Genomic DNA, 10,569 nt, shown 5'->3' on the forward strand with positions numbered 1-10,569 from the left:
AACTCAGGCCAAGTCACGTGGGCTTCTCTTCTGGCCACTCTGCTTCTGAGATGAGCCTCATTCTAGATGCCTCCTTGCCTGAGCTTCCCTTCCTGACGTGGGCACAGCCCTCTCTTCATGCGTCCTTGGAGGGGGGTGGTGGGTGGCCCATCACACCCGGCATTTTTTAAGGCTCAGCAGCCTCCCCTTCCACAGTGACTGTGAACAGAAGGCCTGCACCAGGGGCTGCCAGGCTGCACCCTTGGAAACAGGAGTCATTCAGGAAGGTGCCCAGGGAGACCCTGAGGTCTGTGTCACCCAAACCCTGGGCAGTCCAGGTGCCCACGGAGTTCTCCACTCAGGCCCCTTGACCTGGGCCACCAGCATGGACCACGGGCTGGGTTCAGAGGCCCCAGCCTGCCCCACACTCAGCCCAGCAGGCAGCAGTCCCCCTTCCCACTCTCTCTGGCTTTATTCCATGTGGCCCCCAAACCTCCAGACAGGCCCCTATCCATTTCCAAGGATGGAAAGGTCAGACTCACAGGTGGAAGTGCCCAGCCCAAGCCTTTGCTCATGTTATTGGCTCAGCTGTATGATCTGGACCTTACTTTATTTTTTTTGACACTTTCAGTACACGGACTTGGATGGACTCTATCCAGGCACCCTCAGTAGCACTTTCCTGACCACTGGCCAGGCCTGATGTTTAGACGTGAATCATGTGCTAATTCAGGTCCCAAAGTGACCTCTGGTCATTTTCTAGACTTGCTGTGTCTACCCTGGGTTTTCCTCTCTGAAGAAGAGGAATACTGATGCTCAGACAGTAAAGTTGCTGTGAAGCTGTATAAACTATTATGTGTGCGTGTGTGCTAAGTCATTTCAATTGTGTCTGGTTCTTTGCGACGCTATAGACCATAGCCTGCTGGGCTCTTCTGTCCATGGGATTCTCCAGGCAAGAATATTGGAGTCGGTTGCCATTCCCTTCTCCAGGGGATCTTCCTGACCCAGGGATTGAACTCGCGTCTCTTATGTTTCCTGCATCGGCAGGCAGTTTCTTTACCACTAGTGCCATATAAACTATGATCACTTGTCAAAAATAAATAAATAAATAAATTGTAACTAGAAGGTAAAATCATCATGTTGTCATTAAATAGAAGAAACATTTTAATAAATGAAAACTCATTAAAAAAGTTGTTGTGAATCTTCAGATGAAATCACACGCCTTGGGTGGGGCACCTCTTTACTACACCAAGGCTGTGGCCCCAGCTACTCTGGGAGGAGAAATACCAGGACATGGGGCTTGCTTCTCCTCCAGGATCAGGGCCCTCTGTGAGCAGCTGCTCTACAGAATCCAGGAGTCCATGCTGAAGGGAGGGCGGGGCCTGTAATGTGGCTCTTTCCCCACCTGTGCTGAATAACACGTGCTAACTCGTCTACCTTGGCCTTGAACGAGGGCTAAGCCTTTGTTTCCTGGCACATGGATAAAGATTCCCAAAGCACACTGCGTCACTGGCTTGGGTCTGGCTCTGCGTCTTCCATCTGCTCTTCTTTTGGACTCAGTGCTCCCCCTCTGCAACCCCCGACCCTGTACCTGCTACCCGCCTCCTGATTGCTCTGGTCCTGGAGGAAGGTGTGGAGGGAGGTGGAGCCTGGGCCCCCCCATCTGCTGGGAGACTGGAGGACCATGGCCGTCTCTCTGCTGGGAGGCCGGATGGGCACACCTGCCCTAAACTGAGCCCTATCTATTGCGAAACCCTCAATCGCTGCCCAGCAGTTTTTGGCCAAGCTTCTTCACAACACCAATGGCTCCCACCACATCTGAGTCAGTGGAGAGAGTGACCAGTGGGGCCAGAGATGCCGTGCACAGCTGCTACCCCAGAAGCCACCATTCCTGTAGACTCTGATGAGAATGTCTCCCCCTGGAATTAGGCAAACATGGCCTGCCCCATTGCGTATGGAGAGAAACTTAGGAATGTAAGGGATCTGTAGAAATCCCAAGAGGAAAGCAGGTACTTGCTGACATGGGCTGCCTGGTGGCCGCTCCAGAGGTGAGGCAAAGGTGAGGCAAAGGCCTCACCAACATCCAGTAAAGACAACGGTCAGATGCCTTGGGGGATGTATTTGGTCTCCTCTTGTGTTCACACAGGGCTTCCCTGGTGGCTCAATGGTAAAGAACCTGCCTGCCAATGCAAGAGACAAGAGTTCAATCTCCGGGTCAGGAAGATCCCCTGGAGAAGGAAATGGCAACCCACTCCAGAATTCTTGCCTGGAGAACCCCATGGACAGAGGAGTCTAGTGGGTCACAGTCCATGGGGTCACGAAGAGTCGGACACGACTGCGCACACACACTACACACGTTCATGAAGGGACCGGCTGCTCCTGGAAGGTGTCCTCCTGCTTATATTATGCTGCATTATTTAAGAAGCGGTCTGTGTGGATTCCAGAGTCAGATCAGATCAGTCGCTCAGTCATGTCCGACTCTTTGCGACCCCATGAATCGCAGCACGCCAGGCCTCCCTGTCCATCACCAACTCCCGGAGTTCACCCAGACTCACGTCCATCGAGTCAGTGATGCCATCCAGCCATCTCATCCTCTGTCGTCCCCTTCTCCTCCTGCCCCAATCCCTCCCAGCATCAGAGTCTTTTCCAATGAAAAGACTAACCTCGAATCCTGTTTCCAACATCACACATCAATATTTTTAAAAAAATAGTGATGGCATTCATGCTTTAAGTCAACCTTGTGCAAGTTGCATTTTTATTTTTATTTATTTGTTGTGGCTGTGCGGGCTCTTCGTTGCTGCTCGAGGACTTTCTCTAGTGGTGGTACGTGGGGGCAGCTCTCTAGTTGTGGTGAGAGGATTTATTTGACCCATGGCATGTGGGATCTTAGTTTCCTGACTAGGGGTTGAACCTCCATCCCCTGCCTTGAAAGGCGGATTTTTAACCACTGGATCACCAGGAAAGTCCCTGATGTCACACTTCTCTAAAGGGCCTTGTGCTGTGCTTAAGTTGCTCAGTTGTGTCCGACTCTGTGATCCCATGGACTGTAGCCCGCCAGGCTCCTCTGTCCATGGGATTCTCCAGGTAAGAATACTGGAGTGGGTTGCCATTTCCTTCTCCAGGGGATCTTCCCGACCCAAGGATGGAACCCAGGCCTCCACATTGCAGGCAGATTCTTTGCCATCTGAGCCACCAAGGAAGCCCCTAAAGGGCCTTAGACAAGCTGCTATCCTCTCAGAGTTTCCCTTATCTCTACACAGGGGACATTACAACTATCGGAGTCAATATGAGGATTAGCTGGGGTCACAGTGTATCTTCGCTTTGACTGCTACAACAGCATTGCTCAAGAACTGGGATATTGGAGTACATGAAGAAAAAATCTCTTGTTCTCACGAATGTTATAGTCTAGTAGAAGAGACTACCTCAGATGATCGTAAGTGCTATGGAAAAAATTAAAGCAGGGAGAGGGCATAGGAAGTATGGTTGGAGAAAATCGCAGGTGTTGTTTTTATATTTTTATTTTTAATTTACTTGGCTGCATCAGGTCTTAGTTGTAGCTTGCAGGATCTTAGTTAAGGCATGTGGGATCTCGTTCCCTGACCAGGGATCGAAGCTGGCCCCCTGCACTGGAAACGTGCAGTCTTAGCCACTGCACCATCATGGAAGTTCCACAGGGGCTGTTTTCAGTAGAGTGAGAGGGAAGTCTCCTGGACAGGGTGACAGAAGAGACCAGAAGGAAAGAGGGAGCAAGGTTTGTAGATAATTGGGGACCCTCGAAGGTAACAAGGAAACTTGTGATATTTTGATATAAGAAGAAATATACGTTCTGATCTTTATTCAGACTTTTGACCAGAGCTCCTAAACCCTTTTTAATTTCCTAAGTGATCAGAACAATAGGAACATCTTTGCTTTAGTATTTGCTTAATTTTTTTCCCCTGGCTTCTAAAACAGCTCTAAAGTGATAAAGGTGAAAAGACCATCTTTTGTTATTCACAATAAGCCCCTTTCAGCCCTACCTGAGTTTGCGTTAATGAGGTGATTATTTTTCTGTAAGTTTGTTTTACTCATTGATCTATCATCATTAACCAATAATTTCTCAATAAATATTTAAGTCAGATCACATCAGTCGCTCAGTCGTGTCCGACTCTTTGCGACCCCATGAATCGCAGCACGCAGGGCCTCCCTGTCCATTACCAACTCCTGGAGTTCACTCAGATTCACATCCATCGAGTCGGTGATGCCATCTAGCCATCTCATCTTCTACTGTTCCCTTCTCCTCCTGCCCCAATCCCTCCCAGCATCAGAGTCTTTTCCAATGAGTCAACTCTTCGCATGAGGTGGCCAAAGTACTGGAGTTTCAGCTTTAGCATCAGTCCTTCCAAAGAAATCCCAGGGCTGATCTCATTAAGAAAGGACTGGTTGGATCTCCTTGCAGTCCAAGGGACTCTCAAGAGTCTTCTCCAGCACCACAGTTCAAAAGCATCAATTCTTCGGCGTTCAGCCTTCTTCACAGTCCAACTCTCACATCCATACATGACCACAGGAAAAACCATAGCCTTGACTAGACGAACCTTTGTTGGCAAAGTAATGTCTCTGCTTTTGAATATGATATCTAGCTTGGTCATAACTTTCCTTCCAAGGAGTAAGCGTCTTTTAATTTCATGGCTGCAGTCACCATCTGCAGTGATTTTGGAGCCAAGAAAAATAAAGTCTGACACTGTTTCCACTGTTTCCCCATCTATTTCCCATGAAGTGGTGGGACCGGATGCCATGATCTTCGTTTTCTGAATGTTGAGCTTTCAGCCAACTTTTTCACTCTCCACTTTCACTTTCATCAAGAGGCTTTTGAGTTCCTCTTCACTTTCTGCCATAAGGGTGGTGTCATCTGCATATCTGAGGTTATTGATATTTCTCCCGGCAATCTTGATTCCAGTTTGTGTTTCTTCCAGTCCAGCGTTTCTCATGATGTACTCTGCATAGAAGTTAAATAAACAGGGTGACAATATACAGCCTTGACGTACTCCTTTTCCTATTTGGAACCAGTCTGTTGTTCCATGTCCCGTTCTAACTGTTGCTTCCTGACCTGCATACAGATTTCTCAAGAGGCAGGTCAGGTGGTCTGGTATTGCCATCTCTTTCAGAATTTTCCACAGTTTATTGTGATCCACACAGTCAAAGGCTTTGGCATAGTCAAGAAAGCAGAAATAGATGTTTTTCTGGAACTTTCTTGCTTTTTCCATGATCCAGCAGATGTTGGCCATTTGATCTCTGGTTCCTCTGCCTTTTCTAAAACCAGCTTGAACATCAGGAAGTTCACAGTTCACATATTGCTGAAGCCTGGCTTGGAGAATTTTGAGCATTACTTTACTAGCATGTGAGATGAGTGCAATTGTGTGGGAGTTTGAACATTCTGTGGCATTGCCTTTGGGATTGGAATGAAAACTGACCTTTTCCAGTCCTGTGGCCACTGCTGAGTTTTCCAAATTTGCTGGCATATTGAGTGCAGCACTTTCACAGCATCATCTTTCAGGATTTGGAATAGCTCAACTGGAATTCCATCACCTCCACTAGCTTTGTTCGTAGTGATGCTTTCTAAGGCCCACTGAACTTCACATTCCAGGATGTCTGGCTCTAGGTGAGTGATCACACCATCGCAATTATCTGGGTCATGAAGATCTTTTTGTATAGTTCCTCTGTGTATTCTTGCCATCTCTTCTTAATATCTTATGCTTCTGTTAGGTCCATACCATTTCTGTCCTTTATCGAGCTCATCTTTGCATGAAATGTTCCTTTGGTATCTCTGATTTTCTTGAAGAGATCCCTAGTCTTTCCCATTCTGTTGTTTTCCTCTATTTCTTTGCATTGATCGCTGAGGAAGGCTTTCTTATCTCTTACTATTCTTTGGAACTCTGCATTCAGATGTTTATATCCTTCCTTTTCTCCTTTTCGCTTCTCTTCTTTTCACAGCTATTAGTAAGGCCTCCCCAGAGAGCCATTTTGCTTTTTTGCATTTCTTTTCCATTGGAATGGTCTTGATCCCTGTCTCCTGTACAATGTCACAAACCTCATTCCATAGTTCATCAGGCACTCTATCTATCAGATCTAAGCCCTTAAATCTATTTCTCACTTCCACTGTATAATCATAAGGGATTTGATTTAGGTCATACCTGAATGGTCTAGTGGTTTTCCCTACTTTCTTCAATTTAAGTCTGAATTTGGCAATAAGGAGTTCATGGTCTGAGCCACAGTCAGCTCCTGGTCTTGTTTTTGCTGACTGTATAGAGCTTCTCCATCTTTGGCTGCAAAGAATATAATCAATCTGATTTCGGTGTTGACCATCTGGTGATGTCCATGTATAGAGTCTTCTCTTGTGTTGTTGGAAGAGGGTGTTTGTTATGACCAGTGCATTTTCTTGGCAAAACTCTATTAGTCTTTGCCCTGCTTCATTCCGTATTCCAAGGCCAAATTTGCCTGTTACTCCAGGTGTTTCTTGACTTCCTACTTTTGCATTCCAGTCCCCTATAATGAAAAGGACATCTTTTTTGGGTGTTAGTTCTAAAAGGTCTTGTAGGTCTTCATAGAACCGTTCAACTTCAGCTTCTTCAGCGTTACTCGTTGGGGCATAGACTTGGATTACTGTGATATTTAATGGTTTGCCTTGGAAACGAACAGACATCATTCTTTCGTTTTTGAGATTGCATCCAAGTACTGCATTTCAGACTCTTTTGTTGACCATGATGGCCACTCCATTTCTTCTAAGGGATTCCTGCCCGCAGTAGTAGATATAATGGTCATCTGAGTTGAATTCACCCATTCCAGTCCATTTCAGTTCACTGATTCCTAGAATGTGGACATTCACTCTTGCCATTTCTTGTTTGACCACTTTCAATTTGCCTTGATTCATGGACCTGACATTCCAGGTTCCTATGCAATATTGCTCTTTACAGCATCGGACCTTGCTTCTATCACCAGTCACATCCACAGCTGGGTATTGTTTTTGCTTTGGCTCCATCCCTTCATTCTTTCTGGAGTTATTTCTCCACTGATCTCCAGTAGCATATTGGGCACCTACTCACCTGGGGAGTTTCTCTTTCAGTATCCTATCATTTTGCCTTTTCATACTGTTCATGGGGTTCTCAAGGCAAGAATATTGAAGTGGTTTGCCCTTCCCTTCTCCAGTGGGCCACATTCTGTCAAATCTCTCCACCGTGACCCGCCCGTCTTGGGTTGCCCCACGGACATGGCTTAGTTTCATTGAGTTAGACAAGGCTGTGGTCCTAGTGTGATTAGATTGACTAGTTTTCTGTGAGTATGGTTTCAGTGTGTTTGCCCTCTGATGCCCTCTTGCAACACTTACCGTCTTACTTGGGTTTCTCTTACCTTGGGCATGGGAGACTAGCTTATATTACTCAGCCATTAAAAAGAATACATTTGAATCAGTTCTAATGAGGTGGATGAAACTGGAGCCTATTATACAGAGTGAAGTAAGCCAGAAAGAAAAACACCAGTACAGTATACTAATGCATATATATGGAATTTAGAAAGATGGTAAAGATAACCCTGTATGTGAGACAGCAAAAGAGACACAGATGTATAGAACAGTCTTATGGACTCTGTGGGAGAGGGAGAAGGTGGGATGATTTGGGAGAATGGCATTGAAACATGTATATTATTATATGTGAAACGAATCGCCAGTCCAGGTTCGATGCATGAGACAGGGTGCTCGGGGCTGGTGCACTGGGATGACCCAGAGGGATAGGATGGAGAGGGAGGTGGGAGGGGGTTCAGGATGGGGAACACGTGTACACCCGTGGTGGATTCATGTTGATGTATGGCAAAACCAATACAATATTGTAAAGTAATTAGCCTCCAATTAAAATAAATACATTTATATTAAAAAAAAAAAAAAAGAGACTGGCTTACTAAAATGAGCATCAAACTCTTGTAATAGTGGTTACAACTCGGTATGAACCAATGATGTGCTGTGCTTAGTCGCTCAGTCGTGTCCGACTTTGTGACCAGGCTCCTCTGTTCATGGGGATTCTCCAGGCAAAAATACTGGAGAGGGTTGCCATGCCCTCCTGCAGAGGATCTTCCCAACCCAGGGATCGAACCCAAGTCTCCCGCACTGTAGGCGGATTCTTTACTCTCTGCACCAGCAGGGAAGCCCATGAACCGATGATACACAGTACATGTTGCATTTAGTATCTACTTTCACTGCTTACATGTCACAGCTTACGCTGAGGTATTTAAAAAGAAATTTCAAACTATGTTTACATTTCCCCTAAAGCCATAAAGTGGGTTCAAATGCACTTTTATTGCATCAGTTAGGTGACTTTTCAAAAGCCCCCAAGGATGGGGGCTGGTTGCCAGGCAGACCAGCCCCCTGGTTAGAGGTTTGGAACTTTCAACCCCAGCCCCGGACTTTTAGGGAGGGGAGAGGGTCTGGGGGTTGAGTTAATCACCAATAGCCAATGATGTAACCAATCATGCCTGTGTCAGGAAGCCACCATGAAAACCCTAACTGAAGGGATTCAAACAGTGTCTGGATTGTGAGCATATGGAGGTGCTGGGAGGGCATGGCAGCTCTTCACCCCTCTCCAGCACTGGCTCAGGCATCTCTCCCATGTGGCTGTTCCTGAGTTGTACCTTTTAATAAGTTGATAATCATAAGTAAAGCACTTTCTTGAATTCTGTGAGCAATTCTAGCAAATTATCAAACCTGAGGAGGGGGTCACGGGAATCTGATTTGTAGCCAGTCGGTTGGAAGTAGAGGTGACAAGAGGTGAACCTGAGAAAAAAATTCAGAACCCAGAAGTTGAGAGCTACGTTTTATTCCGTGGGGATTTTTAGTACTTCAAGCCCAGGAGGCAGCATCTCAAGTAACCTGAGAGAACTGCTCTGAGGAGATGAGCAGGGAGCCAGGATATAATAGTTTTGTAACAAAGGGCGGTAGTCTGAACATCAAAAGGTGGATGCTAATTAAAGATAAAGGACAGAAATGGTATGGACCTAACAGAAGCAGAAGATATTAAGAAGAGGTGGCAAGAATACACAGAAGAACTGTACAAAAAAGATCTTCAAGACCAAGATAATGATGATGGTGTGATCACTCACCTAGAGCCAGACATCCTGGAATGTGAAGTCAAGTGGGCCTTAGAAAGCATCACTATGAACAAAGCTAGTGGAGGTGATGGAATTCCAGTTGAGCTATTTCAAATACTGAAAGATGATGCCGTGAAAGTGCTGCATTCAGTATGCCAGCAAATTTGGAAAACTCAGCAGTGGCCACAGGACTGGAAAAGGTCAGTTTTCATTCCGATCCCAAAGAAAGACAGTGCCAAAGAATGCTTAAACTACTGCACAATTATACTTATCTCACATGCTAGTCGGAGAAGGCAATGGCACCCCACTCCAGTACTCTTGCCTGGAAAATCCCATGGATGGAGGAGCCTTGTGGGCTGCAGTCCACAGGGTCGCTAAGAGTCGGAGACGACTGAGCAACTTCCCTTTCACTTTTCACTTTCATGCACTGGAGAAGGAAATGGCAACCCACTCCAGTGTTCTTGCCTGGAGAATCCCAGGAACGGGTGAGCCTGGTGGGCTTCCGTCTATGGGGTCGCACAGAGTCGGACACGACTGAAGTGACTTAGCAGCAGCAGCAGCAGCACGTGCTAATAAAGTAATGCTCAAAATTCTCTAAGCCAGCTTCAGCAATACGTGAACTGTGAACTTCCAGAGGTTCAAGCTGGTTTTAGAAAAGGGAGAGGAACCAGAGATCAAATTCCCAACATCTGCTGGATCATGGAAAAAAGCAAGAGAGTTCCAGAAAAACATCTATTTCTGCTTTCTTGAGTATGCCAAAGCCTTTGACTGTGTGGATCACAATAAACTGTGGAAAATTCTGAAAGAGATGAGAATACCAGACCACCTGATCTGCTTCTTGAGAAACCTATATGCATGTCAGGAAGCAACAGTTAGAAGTGGACATGGAACAACAGACTGGTTCCAAATAGGAAAAGGAGTACGTCAAGGCTGTATACTGTCCCCCTGCTTATTTAACTTCTATGCAGAGTACATCATGAGAAACGCTGGGCTGGAAGAAGCACAAGCTGGAATCAAGATTGCCGGGAGAAATATTAATAACCTCAGATATGCAGATGATACCACCCTTATGGCAGAAAGTGAAGAGGAACTCAAAAGCCTCTTGATGAAAGTGAAAGTGGAGAGTGAAAAAGTTGGCTGAAAGCTCAACATTCAGAAAACTAAGATGATGGCATCTGGTCCCATCACTTCATGGGAAATAGATGGGGAAACAGTGGAAACAGTGTCAGACTTTATTTTTCTGGGCTCCAAAATCACTGCAGATGGTGACTGCAGCCATGAAATTAAAAGACGCTTACTCCTTGGAAGGAAAGTTATGACCAACCTAGACAGCATATTCAAAAGCAGAGACATTACTTTGCCAACAAAGGTTTGTCTAGTCAAAGCTATGGTTTTTCCAGTGGTCATGTATGGATGTGAGAGTTGGACTGTAAAGAAAGCTGAGGGCAGGAGAACTGATGTTTTTGAACTGTGGTGTTGGAGAAGACT

At 46.0% G+C, this 10,569-nt stretch overlaps 1 long non-coding RNA gene across 1 annotated transcript; it reads left to right on the plus strand.

The window, feature by feature from the left end:
* Window positions 1-3: 3 nt before the first annotated feature.
* LOC133252436 (uncharacterized) lies at window positions 4-826 on the plus strand. Its single transcript, XR_009737927.1, has 2 exons — window positions 4-286; window positions 611-826. It is a non-coding gene; the product is annotated as an uncharacterized LOC133252436 (long non-coding RNA).
* The last annotated feature ends 9,743 nt before the right edge of the window (window positions 827-10,569 follow it).

This window comes from Bos javanicus, chromosome 8 (assembly GCF_032452875.1).
Source record: "Bos javanicus breed banteng chromosome 8, ARS-OSU_banteng_1.0, whole genome shotgun sequence".
Lineage (NCBI taxonomy): Eukaryota > Metazoa > Chordata > Mammalia > Artiodactyla > Bovidae > Bos > Bos javanicus.